General features: G+C 42.0%; 1 pseudogene; it reads right to left on the bottom strand.

Moving 5' to 3' along the window:
* LOC104767003 overlaps positions 1–20,784 on the bottom strand; it is a 26,657-nt pseudogene extending 5,873 nt beyond the window's left edge.

Genomic DNA, 21,238 nt, shown 5'->3' with positions numbered 1-21,238 from the left:
GAGCTTATACGCATCAGGCCATCTAGTGAACATAAATATTCGCCATCCCAATTATTAACGGGTCATGAGCCAGACATATCCCATCTAAAAATATTCGGGTGTGCCGTTTATGTACCGATTGCTCCATCACAGAGAACAAAGATGGTTACTCAAAAGAGGATGGGAATATATGTTGGATATGATTCTCCCACCATTATTAAGTATCTAGAGCCAACTACGGGTGATTTATTTAAGGCTAGATACGCGGATTGTCAGTTTGCTGAATCTGAATTTCCTATTTTGGGTGGAGAGACGAACAAGCTGGTCAAAGAAATATCATGGAATCCAACATCCTTAAATTGGCAAGATCCTCGGACTCTAGCATGTAAGGCAGAGGTCCAAAAGATTATACATTTACAAAAGCTAGCTAATCAATTGCCAGATTCCTTTGCTGACCCAAAGAGAGTTATGAAATCGTACATACCAGCTTGTAATGCACCGGTACATATTGATGTTCAAAAGGACCACAATCAAGTTGCTATAGAGTCTAAGGCACGTTTGAAACGTGGTAGACCAATAGGTTCCAAAGATAAGAACCCTCGGAAATCTGAGAAAGGTGCAAATCAAACCGAGGTTAAGGAAAATATAGACATGGCCGCGGCAAATCCTAAGGTACCGAATGAGGTTTGGGACGTTGAACCTCAAGGTCCTGAAGGTAATTATAATAATGGGATCTCAATAAATTATATCATGTCTGAAATTAAATGGAACCGAAAAGATGTCGACATTGATGAAATATTTGCATACAAGGTAGCACTTGAAATAAATGAGGATCATGAACCCATGTCCATATTAGAGTGCACTCAAAGTTCAGAATGGTTAAAATGGAAAGAAGCCATTGACGTGGAGTTAAATTCATTAAAGAAAAGGAACATGTTTGGTCTGATCTTAAGGACACCATTCGATATAAAGCCAGTTGGACACAAATGGGTCTTTGTAAGAAAGAGAAATGAGAATAATGAAATTGTGAGATATAAGGCACGGCTTATAGCACAAGGATTCTCTCAAAGACCAGAAATAGATTATGAGGAGACATACTCCTATGTGATGGATGCAACGACTATTAGATTTTTAATAAGTCTGGCTATAAGAGAAAAACTTGATTTGCGGCTAATGAATGTAGTGACCGCATATTTATATGGTCTATTGGATAATGAAATTTATATGAGATTAACAGAGGGTATTGAGCTCAAAGATAAGAATGGTTCTCGAGAACAATACTGCATATGGCTAAACAAATCCCTTTATGGACTGAAACAAAGTGGACGTATGTGGTACAATAGATTGAGTGAGTACCTAGCCAAAGAGGGCTATAAGAATGATCCCATCAGTCCATGTATTTTTATAAAGAAGCTTGCAAACAAAGGTTTTGTAATCATAGCAGTATATGTGGATGATTTGAATATCCTAGGAACCTCTAGGGAAACCGCCCAAACAGTTGAATATCTCAAGAAAGAGTTTGAAATGAAAGACCTAGGTAAAACTAAATTCTGTTTGGGATTGCAACTTGAGTACATAAATGATGGAATCCTTGTGCATCAAATGGCATATACTGAAAAGGTACTCAAGAGGTTTAATATGGACCAAGCTCACCCATTTCCTAGCCCATGATTGTGATAAGCCTAAATTTGGACAGTGATCCATTCAGTCCAAAGAAGGACGATGAAGAGATTCTCGGTCCAGAAGTGTCATACCTCAGTGTTATAGGAGCATTAATGTTTTTGGCTAGCCACACTAGACCAGATATTTGTTTTGCCGTGAACCTCCTAGCAAGATTTAGTTCTTGTCCGACCCAAAGGCACTGGAACGGTATCAAACATATATTGTGTTACCTACAAGGAATGTTGGATTTGAGTTTATTTTATACTAACTATAACAAAGAAGGTTTAGTTGGTTTTGCTGATGCAGGTTATCTATCCGATCCACATAATGCAAGGTCTCAAACCGGCTATGTGTTTACGCACGGTGGTACATCAATTTCGTGGCGTTCGATGAAGCAAACCATAGCGGCCACATCATCTAATTATGCAGAAATTTTGGCTATGCATGAAGCCAGCCGTGAGTGTGTGTGGTTGAGATCAATGACTCAACATATCAGGTCGGATTGTGGCATGGCCGATGACAAGGAAGCGACTATCATATATGAAGACAATACCGCTTGCATCGCACAGCTCAAGGAAGGGTACATTAAGGGAGATCGGACGAAGCACATATTACCTAAGTTCTTCTTCACACATGAACTACAAAAGGCCAGAGCAGTTCAAGTGGTACAAGTTCCATCATGCGATAATTCAGCCGATCTCTTCACCAAATCATTACCCACATCGACATTCAAGAAGCTCACGCACCAGATTGGAATGCGGAAACTTACTTTTAGTGATGCTTGGAACAGGGGGAGTAATGCGTGTTGTACTCTTTTTCCTTCACCATGGTTTTGTCCCACTAGGTTTTCCTTGTAAGGTTTTAATGAGGCAGCGTCCCCAAGCGTATTACGGTGATCTCTTAGCATTTGCACGGTTATGTCATCCAAGGGGGAGTGTTGTAAATCACTTGGAGTGGATCTCCATAACCAGCCCATTCACATGTCCAAGTCAACAAGGCCCATTGGCCCTCTTCTCTTATTCTAAGTCGGTTTAGGAATCCTATTGTACTTAGGGCTTTATCATTTACTATATAATGTACTATTCGATTGAATCATTAATAATACAAGAGGATACATCCTTCGAGTATCTCTACTTTCACAACACCTATTGAATTGAAAATTGTTGCTTTGAGGAGAACCGGAAACAATTCTAAAGAAACGGTACGTGGCAATATTTGATTGGATGTTGATTAAATATAAAACACAATTTTTTCCACATTTTCTTTTTTCTTTTCCCGAATATCTATCTCTTTCCTCTCTTGACGGTGAATCCAGATTCTCTTCAGTTTTAATTGATTTCAATCGAATGCTTTTTTCGGGCACGAGTATAGAGACGAGGTAGATGCAGGAGCTAACGAAAATGAGGACACCGAAGCTCAGAAAAAAATGGCGGCAATTTCTAGGGTTTTTGGAGGGTTCAAGACAATTATGGCGAAGGTGGTGACTGTTGAGGCCGTTATTGTCGCTGGAGCTGATGGTAAAGAAAGAAAAGGGGTGTTCAAGGTGTTTACAGTCTCTCAGCCGTTGGCTAGCTTCACGGAGAAAGCCAACTCACTCGTGGTACCGCCGTGAAAAAGGTTTGGGAGTATGTTAAGCTTCACAATCTCCATGTTCGTTGATTTGGAAGATTTCTAGGGGGGGTTTTGTTACTTTTCTTAGATCTCTGTTACTTATGAACTTAGGGATTTGGTGTTCCTTCAGCAGAGACTTCAGTAATGGTAGAGAACAGATGATTGTTGCATGTAGACAAGTCGAGTAAGCTTTTTGTTTTGGGATTTCTAAGGCAGATGAGTTGATTGTTGTATAGAACACAGATCTTGAGTGAATGCATGATGTCTTGTGGTAGAGAAGGGATTGTTTTGTTGTGAATATATACGACTAAGAATTTTTGTTGGGGGTGGATCTGCACCCCCACAAAAGGCCCAATCCGGGAGAAGGCCCAAGAATAACAATCTCAAGGGAGGGTATTACAGTCTTTCCGGAGACGAACCGACATAGTTACCTATAAATACGGATGTACAGTGTCCGTATAGAAGAGAAAAAAGGGAAGACGAGACGATCTCATTCATAACTTGTAAAACTTTGACGAGCTCGTAGCTCATCATTTTGAACTGGTCGCTTGTTAGCTCGACTAATCCTTTGTAGTCCGACCCCTTTTTGTGCCCCGACACCAAGTTTAATAAGAGAACTTCGACCCTCTTTTACCAAACTAAATATTTGTTACCTATTTGGACATCAACAATTTATTGAACCGGATGAAGAAGTCACACACCCAGGAGTTCACTCGCCACTCTCCATCAAGAAACAAATGTGCAAAGTCCGTGTTGAGTTATCAAGACCACAGCGTGTGTATAATCCGGGTCATAAGTTACCAAGACCAACATGTGCTAAACTGAGGTTAAACTACCAAAGAAGAATGTGCAAACCTCGGATCAGTATTGAAGATGAAGTTGTGCAAATGTAGGGTCAAGATATGTTGATAAATATGTACAAACCTAGGGCTAATGAATGGAGTGAAGAAGGCCCTAGGATTCAAATAGAGTTTGGGCGGCAAAAGGTGGTCCCATGTGAGTTTGGAGTCAATGCAAGTTGCAAGGAGTCACATGTGACCTAAAGATCCGTTTAGGAGGTGTCCCTATCTCTCTTGGGCGTCCAACAACATTCAAATATCACAAGTTGCTATTAGAGAAAGAAGGAGCAAGTGGGAGAGTCACATATTGGCTTAAGAGGTCACTTTGGAGCTGTCACTATCTACATGCTTGGGACCAGCTCTCCTCTCTCTTCATGTCACTTTCTACACACCCAAATGTGTATATGTGTATGTATATGTGGCCGTTGTAATTAGGGTTAGAAGGGAGACACATAACCCATTCTCTCCTTGTATAAATATGTAACATATATCACTAATAAATTAAGCTCTCCAATGGGGGGTTTTCCCCTTACCAAAAATCGTTTCTTATACATTCAAATGGGTAGATTCTAGTCTCTATAATCTCATGGAAGGACCAAGCTTTGGCAATGCTTGGTCTCTATCTTTCTTTCATTTTATACTCTTCACTATTCTCTAAACTATTCTAAAGGGTTATTTGGGTTATCTTTGGTGTGAGAGTTCTATTGCCTCTCATACTTATTCTTGAGTATACACAGCTTATATTGGCGTGTATAACTCCTTCTTTACCTTAAGAACACTCTCATTGAGTTGTATCTTAAAGGCTTTACACATGAACACACAAATTCCCCTTTAAGTGTTCTTCTGAGTTAATATTGGAGTAGAGTGTATCTTGCAGCTCACTCTCTCCAAATTCTAGCACAATTTGGCGCGCCAGGTAGGGGGAGCCAAGTCGAAACTTTCTTTAAGAACTTAGAAGACGGACCTACAGAGAATAGACGAGATGACAGGAAACACCAGAAACGAACGTCAAGGAGAAGGATCGTCAGGAGGAACGATCACCCCATCAACGGACCAAGCAGGGAATACAGCACTCCCTATGCCAGACGCTCCAAGAACCTACGAACAGTCCCGGTGAATTCATCATAGCTACAAACCTAATGAGCCCATCGATGACTAATGATGAATTCCTGAAGCAATTCTCGGTTTTAATGGAGAACAAAAATTCTCATGCCGACCTCTATGCCCTGACGCAAGATCGTCAGGAGTCGCTTTGGTCATTCATAGGACGGTTCAAGGAAATCGTCGTCAACGTTTCAATCCCAGATGCTGCGGCGATGGTCGCACTCAAGAATGCCTTGTGGTATGAGTCTCACTTCAAGGAAGAACTATCCTTGACACACGTGGAAACTTTAGACGACGCATTGCTCCGAGCAGCAAAGCATATTGAGCTCGAAGAGGAAAAGGTCGTCAATGCTAAGAAGCATGCAGCGACAAAAAGCACCACGACCAAAGAGCCAACGGTCATACCTCAAAAAGACGAGCACGCTGAGCCTCGACAGCATTTCACTAGGAAACAAGATCGGACCCGCCGGACCTTCGCGATCGGCGACGAGGCACAACAGAAACAACCTTGGAACGTCTACATCCGAAGAGAAGGAGGAGAAAGCAGCACGACTCAGTATTGCGATTAGCAACAAAACTGCACTCATGCAACCGAAGAGTGCCGCTATCTCCAAAAGATCTTGATGGAACGATACAAAAAGGGCGCAATAGTAGTCGAGTCTGACCAGAGCAAGACGTCTCGACCCGGGAGAAGCAATTCTAACCGAGGAGAAACTATTGCCCGAAAGTTCGAAAGCAAAGATTCCAAGATTCTCGACGACCAAAGTGGGGATGAACTGGAGATGACGGACGACGTCGCCCACGAGAAGCAACCTCGTGCAGATCGTCGGCTTGACCAAAACCCACCACAACCCAACCGAAGGATAAATACGATTATGGGAGGATTGACAGGGTGCAACGACTCGGTTAGGTCAATTAGGGACTACACCAAGAAAGCCAAGATGAAGAAGTCCTGGCCATCGAGAATCGATTCCCCAGACACGCTGATATCCTTCGACAATAGCGACCTAGAAGGGTTAGACCTACCACACAACGACCCATTGGTTGTCGAGCTTCTCATAAGTGAAAGCCAAGTCACAAAAATATTGATCGATACCGGAAGTTCAGTGAATGTGATCTTCAGAAATGTCCTAGCTCAAATGGAAATAAGCGAAAGCGACATCATGCCGGAGTGCCATTCGCTAACAGGATTTGATGGGGATTCCCTTATGTCAGTCGGCAACATAGATCTGCCAAACTTCGTTGGGGGAACAGCTGGGTATTTTCGGTTCGCTGTCCTTGACAAGCCTACTATCTACAACGTCATCCTGGGAACCTCGTGGCTCCACAAGATGCGCGCAGTTCCATCAACATATCATCAATGCGTCAAATTCCCAACCCCGAAGGGCGTATACACATTACATGGTAACCAACAGAGTGCGAGGGCGTGCTTCTTGATTGAACACAAAATGTGTACGGCAAAAAAATTATAGCAATCAAAGCAACGGATCGGCGATGACAGCTCGTCGCCAACAGATGGAAAGCCGATCCCGATACAACAAGGCGTTACCGCGACAGAGGAAGTGATCATCGACGAATCCGACGCGAAGAGGCGCGTGATCATCGTAACAGAGTTGACTTCGGAGATGCGCAATGAGCTTATCCTCTTTCTACGAACTAACACGGCAACGTTCGCGTGGTCAATGGAGGACATGAAAGTTAGGACCAGAGCGATCGCAGGCGGTCAATGACGAAGTGAAAAAGTTACTCGGAGCCGGTTCGATTATCGAGGTAAAATACCCGGAATGGCTGGCTAATCAAGTGGTCAAAAAAAAGAAAAATGGCAAGTGGTGGATTTGCGTCAACTTCACCGATCTGAACAAACCTTGTCTGAAGGACAGTTTTCCACTACCAAGAATCGATCAGCTCGTCGAAGCCACCGCCGGCAACGAACTCTTGGCCTTTATGGACGCATTCTCGGGGTACAACCGGATCTTCATGCATAAGGAAGATCGAGAAAAAACTTCATTTATTACGGATCGGGGAATCTATTGTTACAAAGTGATGCCCTTCGGTTTGAAGAACGCTGGAGCGACCTACCAAAGACTAGTCCACAAGATGTTTGCCAAACAGCTTGGCAGAACCATGGAAGTGTACATCGACGACATGCTTGTAAAATCAAGGAAAGCCAGCGAGCACATCACTCATCTCCGACAATGTTTTGACACTCTGCACAAGTACGGCATGAAGTTGAACCCGGCGAAGTGCACCTTCGCAGTTAAGTCCGGCCAATTTCTTGGCTACCTGGTGACTCGACGAGCTATCGAGGTAAACCCAAAACAGATTAAAGCAATAATCGACTTACACGCACCATGAAACGCAAAGGAGGTACAGCGACTAACCGCTCGGATAGCCGCCTTGAATCATTTTATATCCAGGTCGATCGACAAATGTCTCCCATTCTACCAGATCCTCAAGACTAAAGGGAAATTCGAGTGGAATGAGGCTTGCCACGCGGCTTTTGCCAAACTGAAAGAGTATCTGTCAACCTCACCAGTTCTAGCCAAACCAGAGAATGGCGAGACCTTATTTCTTTATATCGCCGTATCGGTATCTGCTGTCAGAGGCGTCCTAGTCAAAGACGATCGAGGAGAAGAACGACCTATTTTCTATATCAGCAAGTCGCGTGACGATGCCGAGACACGATAACCAACCATCGAAAAAATCGCCTTGGCGGTCGTCACCTCCGCAAGAAAACTTTGCCCGTATTTCCAGTCGCACACCATTGCTGTACTGATCAAACAGCCCCTACGAACGGTCCTGCATAGCCCGAACCAATCCGGACGACTGACCAAGTGGCAATAGAGCTCAGCGAATATGATATCGAATAACGCACCCGCCTAGCCGCCAAGTCCCAGGTCTTAGCAGACTTCTTGATCGAACTTTCTATCGGTAATGATGAGCTGTACCACACCGACCCTTCGACGGAGAGATGGACTTTACACGTCGATGGAGCCTCTTCGCATCTCGGTTCAGGGGTCGGGATCCATCTAACGTCCCCAACAGGATAAATCCTGGAACAGTCATTCCGACTTCGATTCCAGGCAACAAACAATGTCGCCAAATACGAAGCATTAATTGCCGGCCTAAAGCTTGCCGACAGAATGGGAATCAAGCGAATTCGTGCTTTCTGCGACTCTCAGCTCGTCTCCAACCAGTTCAACGGCGAGTACGATGCCAAAAGCGACTGGTGGCGTACCTTGACGTCTTTCAAATTCTCTCCAACCTCTTCAGCGAGATTGAGCTAATCAAAATTCTAAGGAGAGATAATGCCCCAGCCGATGCCCTGGCAGCACTCGCCTCGACCTCTGACCCCGATCTCCGACGTGTCATCCTAGTCGAAAGTATTGACTCGCCAAGTATTAAAAACGCTCAATCGGCGACCTGCCTCGCACTTCATCAGCCGAACGAAATCAGAACCACATGGAAGGCCGCAACATCAAGACGGGACTTCAAGCCTCCATCCGAGAACGACAAGACGGACTGGCGAGTCGAAATTCGTGCTTATCTGGCGGACGGCGATGTGCCAACGGATAAATGGGCAAAACGATGATTGAAAACAAAGGCTGTCCACTATACTCTAATGAAGGAACATCTACTCCGGTGGACCGCATCAGGATCCTTACTCATTTGTCTACCCTGCAAATATATCGAGCGAGTCATGATGGAGACACACGAGGGAGCTGGAGGAAACCATTCAGACGGCCGAGCCTTGGCACTGCATATTAAGAAACACGGTCATTATTGGCCGACCATGATCTCTGATTGCGAGAAGTTCGTCGCCAAATGTGAGAAGTGCCAACACCATGCACCCATTATCCATCAACCAACCGAGCTTCTCCAAACCGGTGTAGCCCCATACCCATTCATGCGATGGGCGATGGACATAATCGGCCCTTTGCCCATGTCAAGACAGAAACGTTACATCCTCGTCCTGACCTACTACTTCACAAAGTGGGTGGAAGCCGAGTCATACGCCAACATTAAAGCTAAGGACGTCCAGTTGTTTGTATGAAAGTTCATCATCTGCCGACATGGGCTACCGTAAGAGATAGTCACCGATAACTGCTCGCAGTTCTCTTCCTCCAATTCGAGGATTTCTGTGCTAAGTGGCGGATCAAGCTACGAACATCAACCCCGAGGTACCCCCAAGACAATGGTCAGGCCAAAGCAACAAAAAAAAACTACACTTGATGGCCTCAAAAAACGAATGGATGCCAAGAAGGGTGCCTGGGCCGACGAGCTTGACGGGGTGCTATGGTCCTACCGGACGACCCCACGACAAGCAATAGGACAAACCCCATTCTCTATAGCTTACGGGATGGAAGCAATGGCCCCTGCCGAAGTCAGCAGTTCCAGCCTCTGAAGAATGATGCTCGTCCACGACACCAACCTCAATAACCACATGCTAATGGATCGGCTCGACGAACTCGAAGAAGAACGTGATAAAGCACTCTTGCGAATTCAAAACTATCAGCTCGCCGCAGCAAAATACTACAACAAGAAGGTACACAATCGACACTTCGACGAAGGAGATCTCATCCTGCGAAAAGTCTTCGAAAATACTGCCGAGCCAAATGCCGGGAAAATGGGGGCTAATTGGGAGGGTTCATATCATATCAAGCCGAGCCAAATGCACTTAAACCGCTACTATTATTAAAAAAAAAAAAAAGAAAAAAAAAGGGCAGTCCGGCTATGCATAGCCCGCCTTATAGGTTTTTGTTATCTATGGAATGTGAACTACGAGCGGCTTGATCCTTCCTGATCGGAGAGTACGTAGGCAGTCCCGTTCACGGGATGCAGCTGCCAGTAATATAAATTTTATTTTGGTTATCAAAACTTTCGGAGTATTTGCGAGATATACATATTGTTATCCTGCCCCGATAGCGACTCGTTGTCCCGACTTCTTACCAAAGCAGAGTCGCAACTCGCAAGTAAGGGGTAATCCGATCTTCACGAGTCGCACCTAACTTTAAAGAGAGAACTTACTGAGTCGTTAATGAATCGTCGTCCCGACATTTTACCAAAGCCAAGTCACAACTCGCAAGTGAGGGGTAAGCTGATCTTCACGAGTTGCACCTGACTTTAAAGAGAAAATTTACCGAGTCGTTAATGACTTGTCGTCCCGACATTTTACCAAAGTCGAGTCGCAACTCGCAAATCAGGGGTAAGCCGATCTTCACGAGTCGCAACTGACTTTAAAGAGGGAACTTAATGACTCGTCGTCCCGACATTTTACCAAACCCGAGTCGCAACTCGCAAGTCAGAGGTAAGCCGATCTTCACGAGTCGAACCTGACTTTAAAGAGGGAACTTACCGAGTCATTAATGACTCGTCCTCCCGAGATTTTACCAAAGCCGAGTTGCAACTCGCAAGTCAGGAATAAGCTGATCATCACGAGTCGCACCTGATTTAAACGAGCAACTTGTCTGGTCGTTAATGACCCGACGTCTCAAATAGAATACCTGAGCGTAATAAAAAAGAGAATAATAATTAATAAAAAAGGGTGCCAACACCCAACCAAAATAGTTCAACAATGGGAGCCGACCCCATAACGGCACATTCCCATCAAAAGAAAATAATAAAGGTTCGACGATCGAACTCTACACATGAAGAGGTCGCCCTCTAAATTCCCAGATCGGCATCAAAGGGCTCATGAAACTCCAACCCGGCGATGGTCGTCTACCAAAAACGGTACGAGTCCTGCAGCTCTTTCAGCCTATCCATCACAACGGCCGCATCCCTGGAGACCATCTTCTCGAGATAAGAGCTGGCTCCTACGACGCGACTGCTCTCGCAGAAGTAATGATCTGTGCTCTCCAACTAATTAATGTACCGGCGGAGTACGTCGACCCGAGTTCGGCAAGCATCCAGCTCAGCATGATCCTCAAAGGGTCTCCTACCGATGGGCTCCAGGTCGCCTTCCTAAGGTTCAGGAACCGTTGCCTCGGCCAATAACGCCTCACAGCGGGAGCGCTCCTCAAGCAGCCGATCCCATCTCCACTTCGGAACAAGCAGACCATCGCTGATCAGCAGTTTGAGGTGTTCCACGGTCCCATCCACACGACAAAACTGGAAATGGTGATCAAACATGCGACGCGTATCTAAGATGTAATTCCTTAGCCTTTGAATCCAGGCATGGTAGTACTCGGTTTCAGAACGGATCACGTCGTCAGGATTTACGGCAAGCCTTTCCCTCGCCCTCCTCAGCCAAGCTGACCTCATTGTCACAGGCATTAGAGCAGTTTCACCTACTTTACAACTAGCTATCTCTAGAGAGCAAACAAAGGAAAAGAACAGAAAATATGAAGTTCTAAAGAATAATTTATAGAGGGGAGTCACACTCATAACCGTCTGTCAATAATGAGCATCGAGAAAGGCAAAAGGCTTCGCGGATTAAAATGGGAGCCGACCTCAATACGGCAAAAGTCTTATGGAAGCCGACCCCAATACGGCACAAGACAAGTAAAGGGAGCCGAACCCAATACGGCACAAGACAAGTAAAGGGAGCCGATGCCAATACGTCACATAAAACACACACCGATTCATACAACGACCAGCAAATCATTCCTGGACGAGACCAGCAACCGGAGAGCTCAGTTCAGTAGCCTCGGCTTCAACCTGCATAACCTGCTTCTTGCTTGCTGCGGTCTCTCCCTGCTCTTCGACCTTATCCTCCGTCTCGGCGACCCGGTCAACCATCGTGGTATCTTCCTGCTCGTCGTCTTCCTCTTCATCAGGGTCTTCCCCAAACTTCTCGACTGTCTCTCCACCTGGAGACTCAACCCATTCTACTACCGGATAAGGCTCATTGAAGCACGTGGCGATGCTGAAGTCCCTGAGTTGGCTGACCACACGCATAACATTATCAACAACACCATCAACCAAGTATGCGATCTGACCATCAGCAGCCAGTGTCTCGAGCATACGAACATTCCCCACGGCTTGGTTGTACGCCAAGTATTTCGGACGTGATGCCTCGTACGCCTTGGTATACTCCCGATGTCTCCTCAGAATCTTCTGCGCACGAGTTGAGAGCATGCGATACGCCTTGATTTTGCAGAAATACCCGTATTCGTCGCGTCGCGCCCTCAGCCTCCTCGTCTCGGATTCAAGCGTAAGCTTCAGCTCGGCGCATGAAGACTCGACCGACTCCAATTTAGATTGAAGGGTGTCCCTCTCAGAGAGGAGTTCATTGTGATCGCGTTTAAACTCGGTGGCCTCATCAGCAAGTTTCTTGTTCGCACGACGAGCCTCTTCTAGCTGCTCCTCGAGTTGCGTGACACGATCAGAAGAGGGATTAGGAGCAGAGGAAGTCGGCTGAGAAGCCTCCAGCTCCCATATGCGATACTCATAGCGGGAGGATGCTCGGTTTATTAGCGCCACAAGCTAGTCAAACACGAAAACAAGGATCAGCCTTGGCCAGTTATAATCAAGAGAAGAGAAGGAAAAGACGAACCTCATAAGAAGCCCTCGCAATATCAGACATCGCCTCCTTTTCCTTCAGGTGCTCGACCGTAGGGAGTCGATATTTGCCGTAATAAATCTTACGGAACATTTCAGCACAGGCAAGGGTGTCGGTCGGTAAAGCCCGAGCCGCGGACGTGTGGCTAAAGTCCCAACGGTAATCCACCGTCTTCTGCTTTTTCGTCGGGACGGGGCATGACGAACTCCCACCATCCTTCCTTTTCGCAGTAGTGTGAGCGACTAACGAAGAACTACTCTTTCCTTGCGAAGGTGCCCCCGCTGATCCGGTTGGTCGGCTGGAAGGCGAGGAGGAGGGCAACACAACTTTCTTACCGGCGCGAGCATCCACGAGCCGGGCGTCAGGGGGAGGTGGTGGAGCTTTTTTGGACAAATCCATCCCCGAAGGACAAGCGCTCGATTCAGAGCGAGTGTGAGATTGACCCAATTGCGGAGTAGGTGGGGTGCCAGACGACTGGCGGTAGCGAGCGGATACGTCAGGAATTTCCAAATTTAGCCTTCCCATTTCTTTGCGCACAGGGTTCTTGCTCGTCGAACGAGGATTCGTCTTGTTACCTACAGAAGCTTTGCCTTTCCTCAGCTTTGTCCCTGGCCAAACGTAAGGACTCACGGCTCGGATTGCGTCAACTTCGGCTTGAAAGGCAGGAGGATATGGGAGAAGGCACCTTGGAGTGGCAGCTGCGAAAAACACGAAATAAAGTCAATGACGACGCTCAACATATAAAGACGAGTCGTTAAGTAAGGAGAACTACAAGATGAAAGGTTCCACCCAGAATATAAAGGGATCGTAGGATCCTCTACAACCCCCGAAACCTATTTCAAGGAAAAATAAGACCCTTCCCAATTATGGGTGTTTCCCTTTGCCCCCTCGACGAGAAGAGGTTTTCGCGAGATAACGTAATGGGTATCGGGCTTCTTCTTTCTGTCAAACGCGGTTAAACGAGTGAGCTCCTCAAAATGGTCGACTCAAAGCTGAACGCCCGCTTTCTCCGCTAAAATGGAGAGCCCAACGGCGTTCCGAAATGTCGCCAGAGCAAACTGAGATATCGAAGCCTTACGATTGGCAAAATATAGCATAATGAACGAAGAAAGGGGAAACGTGATTCCACACTCGGTGAAGATCTTCTCCGAAAGGCAGATAAAACCGTCCGGAACGTCCAAAGGGCAATGGTTCCATTCTGGGATAATGATGGCAGGCTGGGCAGATAATTCGCCGAGCCGAACTGCCTTCAGCGCCGAGTCAAGTTTACAAGAGGATTTGGGAACATAGGAGAGAACGTGCCCTATACCCACTGTCAGGTCGACAATTACCGGCAGAGATCCACGTCTGACGACACGATCCTCCGGGACATCCGGATCCCCAAGATCCTCGTCAATGAGGGAAGGAACCGAGCAAGGGAGACCAGACGAACTGGGGGTGGCCGCACTAGAGGATACGCGAAGTTGATGTTCAGCTAGGTCAGACGAATCAGGACTAGAAGACGGATCGGATGAAACCGGGCTCGGCACCGTTGGTTTGACCCTGCGACGAGCCAACTTAGCCGAGACACCAGAATCAGAAGAGGTCGCTTGACGGAGGTGGCTGGCCGCGGAGGAATCAGGAGAAGCAGATCGGGAAGAACCATAATGGAGATCTAAAGGAAAAATAAAGTGTGCGGGCGAGAAGAGAAAGGGAGAGAGAAGAATACCTGAGCGGATAGACAGGAAAGAAAACAGCAGGCTCCGGATGAAAGTGAAAAATATGGAGAGAGCAGTGGGTATTTATAGGAAATGAAGGGGGTTTTCGAAGCACTAACATTGCTATTTAGATGATTCGCGACTCTTCAAATTCCAGATCTCACGCGCCGTGGGTCTGATGCGACGTGATTTGACAGCTTTCCTCGAAGGATGGAACAACTCACGCGCGACCCTCCACTTCCCAGAACTTTGTCCGCCAAAGACCTTTCGTATTTCCGTCATTTGTCTGTTCCCAATCTGGCTCGTCAACCTAAATCAGATCAAGATATATAATAAGGCGAGGCTCGCCTGACAACCGACGAACCAATCTAACGACTTTCAGTTCTTCGCGCAAACTACGAACTGGAAGCGGGGGGGGGGGGGAATACTGTTGGGGTGGATCTGGACCCCCACAACAGGCCCAATCTGGGAGAAGGCCTAAGAATAACAACCTCAAGGGAGGTATTACGGTCTTTCTGGAGACGAACCGACACAGTTACCTATAAATACAGACGTACAGTGTCCGTATAGAAGAGAAAAAAGGGAAGACGAGACGATCTCATTCATAACTTGTAAAACTTTGACGAGCTCGTAGCTCGTCATTTTGAACTGGTCGCTTGTTAGCTCGACAAATACTTTGTAGTCTGACCTCTTTTTGTGCCCCGGCACCAAGTTTAATAAGAGAACTTCGACCCTCTTTTACCGAACTAAATATCTTAATTGTTACCTATTTGGACATCAACAATTTTGTGGGTTTGGTTGTGAAGATTATCTTGGAGAAGTTTGAAGCTTTTGATCTTTTTGAATGTTGGGGTTAGGTTGAGCTAGTTTGAATGGAAGAAAATGTGTTGGTTGGGTTAAGTATCTGGTCTTAAGCTTGAAATGTTGAAGAACTTGAAAGGTTTTGGTCTTTTGAGTCTTGGGAGTTTGCTATCTTTATTGAGCTTTGAGTTTTTTTGACTGGTTGAACAATGTATTGAGGGTGAGTGTAATTAATCATAGGCTGTAAGTGTTTGTATACTCATTAAAAATGCAAACTTCTGCTGCTTTGATTTAGCTGGATTTTGTTAGTAGATTTGATCTCTTAAATTCAAAAAATAAGGCAGCTTTTGACCGTAGACTTCTCTGTTTTTCGTTTTGGGGGATTCATAGCTCTGTTATCTTGAGTGAATGCATGTTATCTAACAGAGCTTTCTCTCTCTTTGCAGGTTGAAATTAACACTTCCAACTATGGGAAGTTGTGAATTCCGGGAGTCATTAGATGGATCCTTGCTCACTAAGTGCTTGATTCTTCTCTCAAGTGATGGTAATTCCTCGCTCTCTGCCAAAAATAGGGCTTTTATAATAGAGTGTAGGTTCTCCTTGGTGGATTGATCAAGATGATGCGGTTTGATTTTGGAGTCTTCGTTGTGTTCTGATGGCGTTGCTTTAATCACTCTTGATCGACCTAAAGCTTTCAACGCCATGAATCTAGGTCCGTTTTTAAGAAAGAATTAAGCTTTTTTTATGAAATGAGTAAGTTCAGTCATTAAAGAAACGAAATTTTTGCAGAAATGGATTTAAAGTACAAGAGCTTGCTTGATGAGTGGGAATCTGGCCTTTTGTGCTGGTAAAAAAATAAACTTCTTTTGTTGTTGTGTTGATATGTGGATTCTGGTTTCTAAGATTGTAGGCTAAAATGTGTGGCAAGTATAAATGCATCTTATAGAAAACAAAAGCTAAGTGATTGAGTCTTGGTTTTTTTGTGTGCTGTAGTTTGCTTTCAAAGGTGTTCCCTTTAGCTAAATTCAAACTGGATAGAATGTTTGTAACCATGGTCTTAGTTTATCTGCAGGTGGTGATGTGAAGCAGATTACAACCAAGAATCAATTGTCAGATATGATATTGATAGAGGTATGTTTGTGCTATTTTAGTCTATTAGTTTGATAAAGTTAAACTATGTGGTAACACTCTTTAGAGAACAAGGCTTTTGTCGGATTTACACCATACTTGATTACCCTCCATGATGTATGTTTCTTGTTTATGTGGTAACAACTCTAACTTTGCTTCATTTTAGAGTATTCACTGATATGCAAGATTGCTGGATACAAAAAACCATATGTCTCTTTAATGGATGACACAACAAGAAAGAGGTTTGTGTGTAGTATATAGTTTAACCATACATATTGTTTTTTTAGGAATATTCTGTTTAATATTCTGAATTTTGTACAATTTTATTGTTTTCTATTTCATGTAATATAAATAATTTAATTTTTATTGTTTTGTCATTTTTGATTAATTATTAAAATTTTGATAATTAATAAATAATTGTTCAAAATTTAATATTTAAATGATTGAGCAACCTTTTTTAGAATCCTTTAGTGGAAGGATAATTTGGTTTAAGTTCTAAGTGGATTGTTTTAATTAGTTTAGTATTAATTATATGGTTAGTTTATATTTGAGCAACTTAATAGAGTTGCTAGAGTGGACATGATACCTTCTTATATCCTCTTTGGAAGACGTTAAAAAAATTGAAAAGTTGGGAGAAGCAAATAAATTTTACTGTTGTACCTGTTCACTGGATCCAACTTGTCTTGAGGCAATACCACAAACCTACAACCAAGATGTGTTTAAGCACACTAAGTAAAAATTTCAACTATTATATGGACCATGAAGCCATCAAATCTTACAGATGGCATCACGAACATGGCTCCGGGTACAAGTAGGGTCGTGGCATAAGGAACCTATATGCGATCGAGTAAAACAAACAATCCTGTTTAATTTGTAATATTTTGCTGGTTTAATCAGCTTGAACTCTCTTGGACCAAAGATCTCGGTATATAGAAGGAACAACCATGGCAAGCTCAACTATACTTGAAAATATTATGGGTCATGTTTAACTTTCAAATTATGGATCTTAATTGTATAATATAATAAAAATGATTTTTAAAAATATATATATTTTTTTTTTGTTAAGAGTCAGTGAACTCACCCATGCTGACCACGCAACACTAAGACAAGCTGCGTGCATCACAAACACATAACCAAATTTAGTTGGTCTATATATATCATGATTAAGGACATCAATTTATATATTTAGGATGTCACAGAATAGGTGGGGAAAAATGAAGAAAAAAATAAATAGTTTCGAATGTTTACGTTGAAAAATTCCATAAGAAGCCCTGTTGATAACACCTTACGTTCCCCAATGGCAGAAACCAATATCGGCAATATAAACAGCTGAAAACAATAAATTTAGTAGCAGGTATTAATGAACAATATTTCTGTAATTGTAACCGATAACTATTACATGCATTTTACAATATTTTACCTGGGAGATGGAGCCAATTATGTTAACCAACAGCAAGAGCTCAGCAAAGTCATTTTTGTTGAACCCAAAACGGGCTTTCAGAAAATACTGTATTATTAAGCCCATATCCATCATTTGGTTATATATAAGTCACATATATTTACTTAGAGGACACCATATATGAAACGTACCTATTCTTTATCAAGCTGACCATATCTTTGAGAGAGGAATAATTAGTGTTGAAGACATGTGTCTTAGTTGGTGCGTCTCTTAGAATCGGCTCCGCCAACATCTTTAGATCACCACCATCATGAACCTCTTGATCATTTCTACCACCACCATGACTATCCTCTTCCTCATAGTTATAGTCATCATTATTGTGTAATCTCTCTTTTAGGAAAATTCTCATGTACACTAGGCCAACGAATAGTGACATAGCTGAAACCTAATATATTGCAAATTTTGTTGTACTCTCTCATATAGGCGAGATAAGGATATATGCTAAATAAAAATTTAATCTAAGTTAGAAAAAGGACGAATCTTAAGGGCATACTATTTTTTCTCAAACGTTTGGTGAATTTTCAATTGAAATTCCTACTGTATATTTTGTTAAATAACCAATATAAAAACTTGTAGAAACAAATCTTAAGATTTTTTTTTTTTTTTTTTGTGGTAAACTTAAGAAACTGATTGTGTGATTGAATCTTCTTTTGAGATTATCTCTTAATCTCGTCATTTTTGGGAAGTGTGTATTATATATATGATGATAATCAGATACCCGAAAAGTCGAAGCAATGGGTAAGAAACGAGCTGAGAATGTTGCACAAACTCCGGAAATCGATCTGACACCGGCTAAAACTACAAACATTGATATTCTTTCTCTGCCATGAACATTTTTGGCCTAATATAATCGAAGAAATGTAAACTATGAGAGTGTTTCAGAAGACCAAAACATCATATAATATGATCATATGGTAAAATGAGAACAAACTTTACCACATAAGCATGGGCAAGACAGTCAACGGTGCCTTCGCAGACCATATCGAATAGAATCTTGATTATATAATATGCATAGAAGAAACTGGTATCCCTTCTATACCCTAATATCGCTGCGAACATTTACTACATTTTAGCATAATTGAACACACATTTCAATTCTGGGAATACTATACTATTATTTATTGCTGTAAAAATTGTTATATTGATCAAAATAACTTATACACAATAATTCTGGGAATACTATACTCTAAATATTTTTTACGGTAGCATTTCTCAGTTTAACTCTTTATCTTTTCTTTTTTTAAATACTAAAATATACTTAAATAAATCTATTGTTGCAACATTTCAATTGAACCATCAACACTGAACCATCACAACATTTGATCTTTGTGACTAGTTATTGTAATTTTTAGTTTATTCGGTTATCCTTGTTTTAAAGTGTCTCGAAGCTTTCTTTAATTATATATATTATTTTTTTATTTAATTGAGTTTATTGCCCAACAGCCAACACCAATAACATTAAAGAAGTCGTTAAAAAAAGGAGAAAAATAAATGAGAAACCGTCAAAACATTAAAGGGGAACCATGTAATGGAATCGTGAGGTGTCCACAATCAGATAAAATAAATAAATAAATAAATCAAAATATCTTTTGTTGTAGTAGTTTGGCACACGTGATTAGTAAGCTATTTTTTTAAGATGTTTAGCTTTTTTAATTAGGGAGATTTACACGATAGTACACTTTATCTAAAACTTCTTTTACTTGACACATTTTTTGCTATTAGAATATTTTTTGCATCATATTTTTTAGTATTCATTAAATTTATAATTATTATATTCTTACTAAAAATAACAAAAAATACAAATATTTTTGTCTCCTTTCTCATTCTTCTCTCTCTTCATTTCTTTTTTTTTTCTTATTTTTCTTCTCTCTTTTTCATTGCATGTTTCATAGTAATTGTAACAAATGTAGCCAAATCTGACGATTTTTTACTAGAAAACATAAAAATGATGATCAATAACATATAGAAAAGATTTGATGGATGATATTATATATATTGAACATGAAACTAAATAATCATAAACATATAAGCATCTGAATTTGATTTTGTAGATGATAAATATATCAAAATACAAAATTTTAAAAAGATATAAATGTGGCTAAGGAATATATATATTGTTATCCACTATTCAAGATTATTCAAACACATATATCAAAGAAAGGGGGTAAGATAAACAAATAAAATAAAAATTATTTGGAAATAGAGAAAGAGTTAGAGAGGGTGAGAAAGAAAGATAAATGAAAGAAAATAGAGTAAAAATATAAAAAATAAAAAAAAGATGTGTGTTGAGAAGTAATGTGTTTGGAGAGAGAGAGTTAGAGGGTAAGAAAGTAAAACACTAGAAGAAATGTGTGTAGTGGTTCAAAAGTGTGTTAGAATACAATTTTTTAATAGAAAAGTGTGTTAGAATGCAAATATTATTTTTAATTATTGGTATATACAACTAATGATTGGTTTTTGCATGAAATTATTTTATTTTATTAGAACTGAAAACAAAAAAATTGTTAAGAAAAAAGTGAAAAAAAAAATTGTTAAGAAAAAAAAAAGGAACATGGGAAGAGTGAGTATTATTTTGATTCCATATCTGTCAGCAAAATTCCCAATCACTGGCATCATGACCATTGTCCCGAGTCCTACCGCCTTTTTCACCATTTTCACATGTCATTCTCGGATTGCAAATTTAAAAATATTGAAGTGTTTTTGGAAGTGTTTCGTCATAAGACTCATAACAACAAAAAAACCAGAGATATGTATGTGTAGATCAGTAGATATAAGTAGAGGTGGATACCACTTGTTGTACTCCGGTGAGGTAGACGGCGAGAGAACATGAATCCTTTTGGCCGGAGCAAACCGCGGCGACCGTAAAGTCAGTTATCACAGGCCTTAGCAAGAACTCGGCGAATCCCGACAGGAAAACCGTCGTCAGGATGTGTCTCAGCTCTCCAAGTCTATATTCTTCCATATCTCTCTTCTATTAACCCTCACTTCAAATTCTTAACTATACAATGTATTCCAGAAATGTATATATTATACAAATATCCTCGTGGCAATATTTCATATAATAATCTTTAACAAAAAAAGGATCATATAATAATCCTTGATATGATTAGATTTATAATTAGGCCGTCGGTACAAGTTGGTAGATGCATGTCTTTTTCATATTATAAACGCCTAAATTAATTAATAACCAAAAGACGGATTCTTTTAAGCAAGGAGAGACAAAGAAAGTTATGCGCTTTAAGACCATCTCCATCGGTATAAATAGAGAAGTTGGTATGGCTCTCTCGTTGAGCGACGATGATGGCGATTTTGGTCTTTCACACAGTTTCGTTTTTCCGGCCAATTTCTCCGTTAATTTCTCCATTTTGGAATGTGTTTCCGATCGGTAGACATGGATTTTTTTCCCCCATGGACTGTTGACGGTTTTTGTCTGTCAATTTTAATTGACAGTTAT

This window comes from Camelina sativa, chromosome 19 (genome assembly GCF_000633955.1).
Source record: "Camelina sativa cultivar DH55 chromosome 19, Cs, whole genome shotgun sequence".
Taxonomy (NCBI): domain Eukaryota; kingdom Viridiplantae; phylum Streptophyta; class Magnoliopsida; order Brassicales; family Brassicaceae; genus Camelina; species Camelina sativa.
The sequence above is the reverse complement of the archived record's forward strand: the minus strand, read 5'-3'. Positions and strand labels throughout refer to the sequence as shown.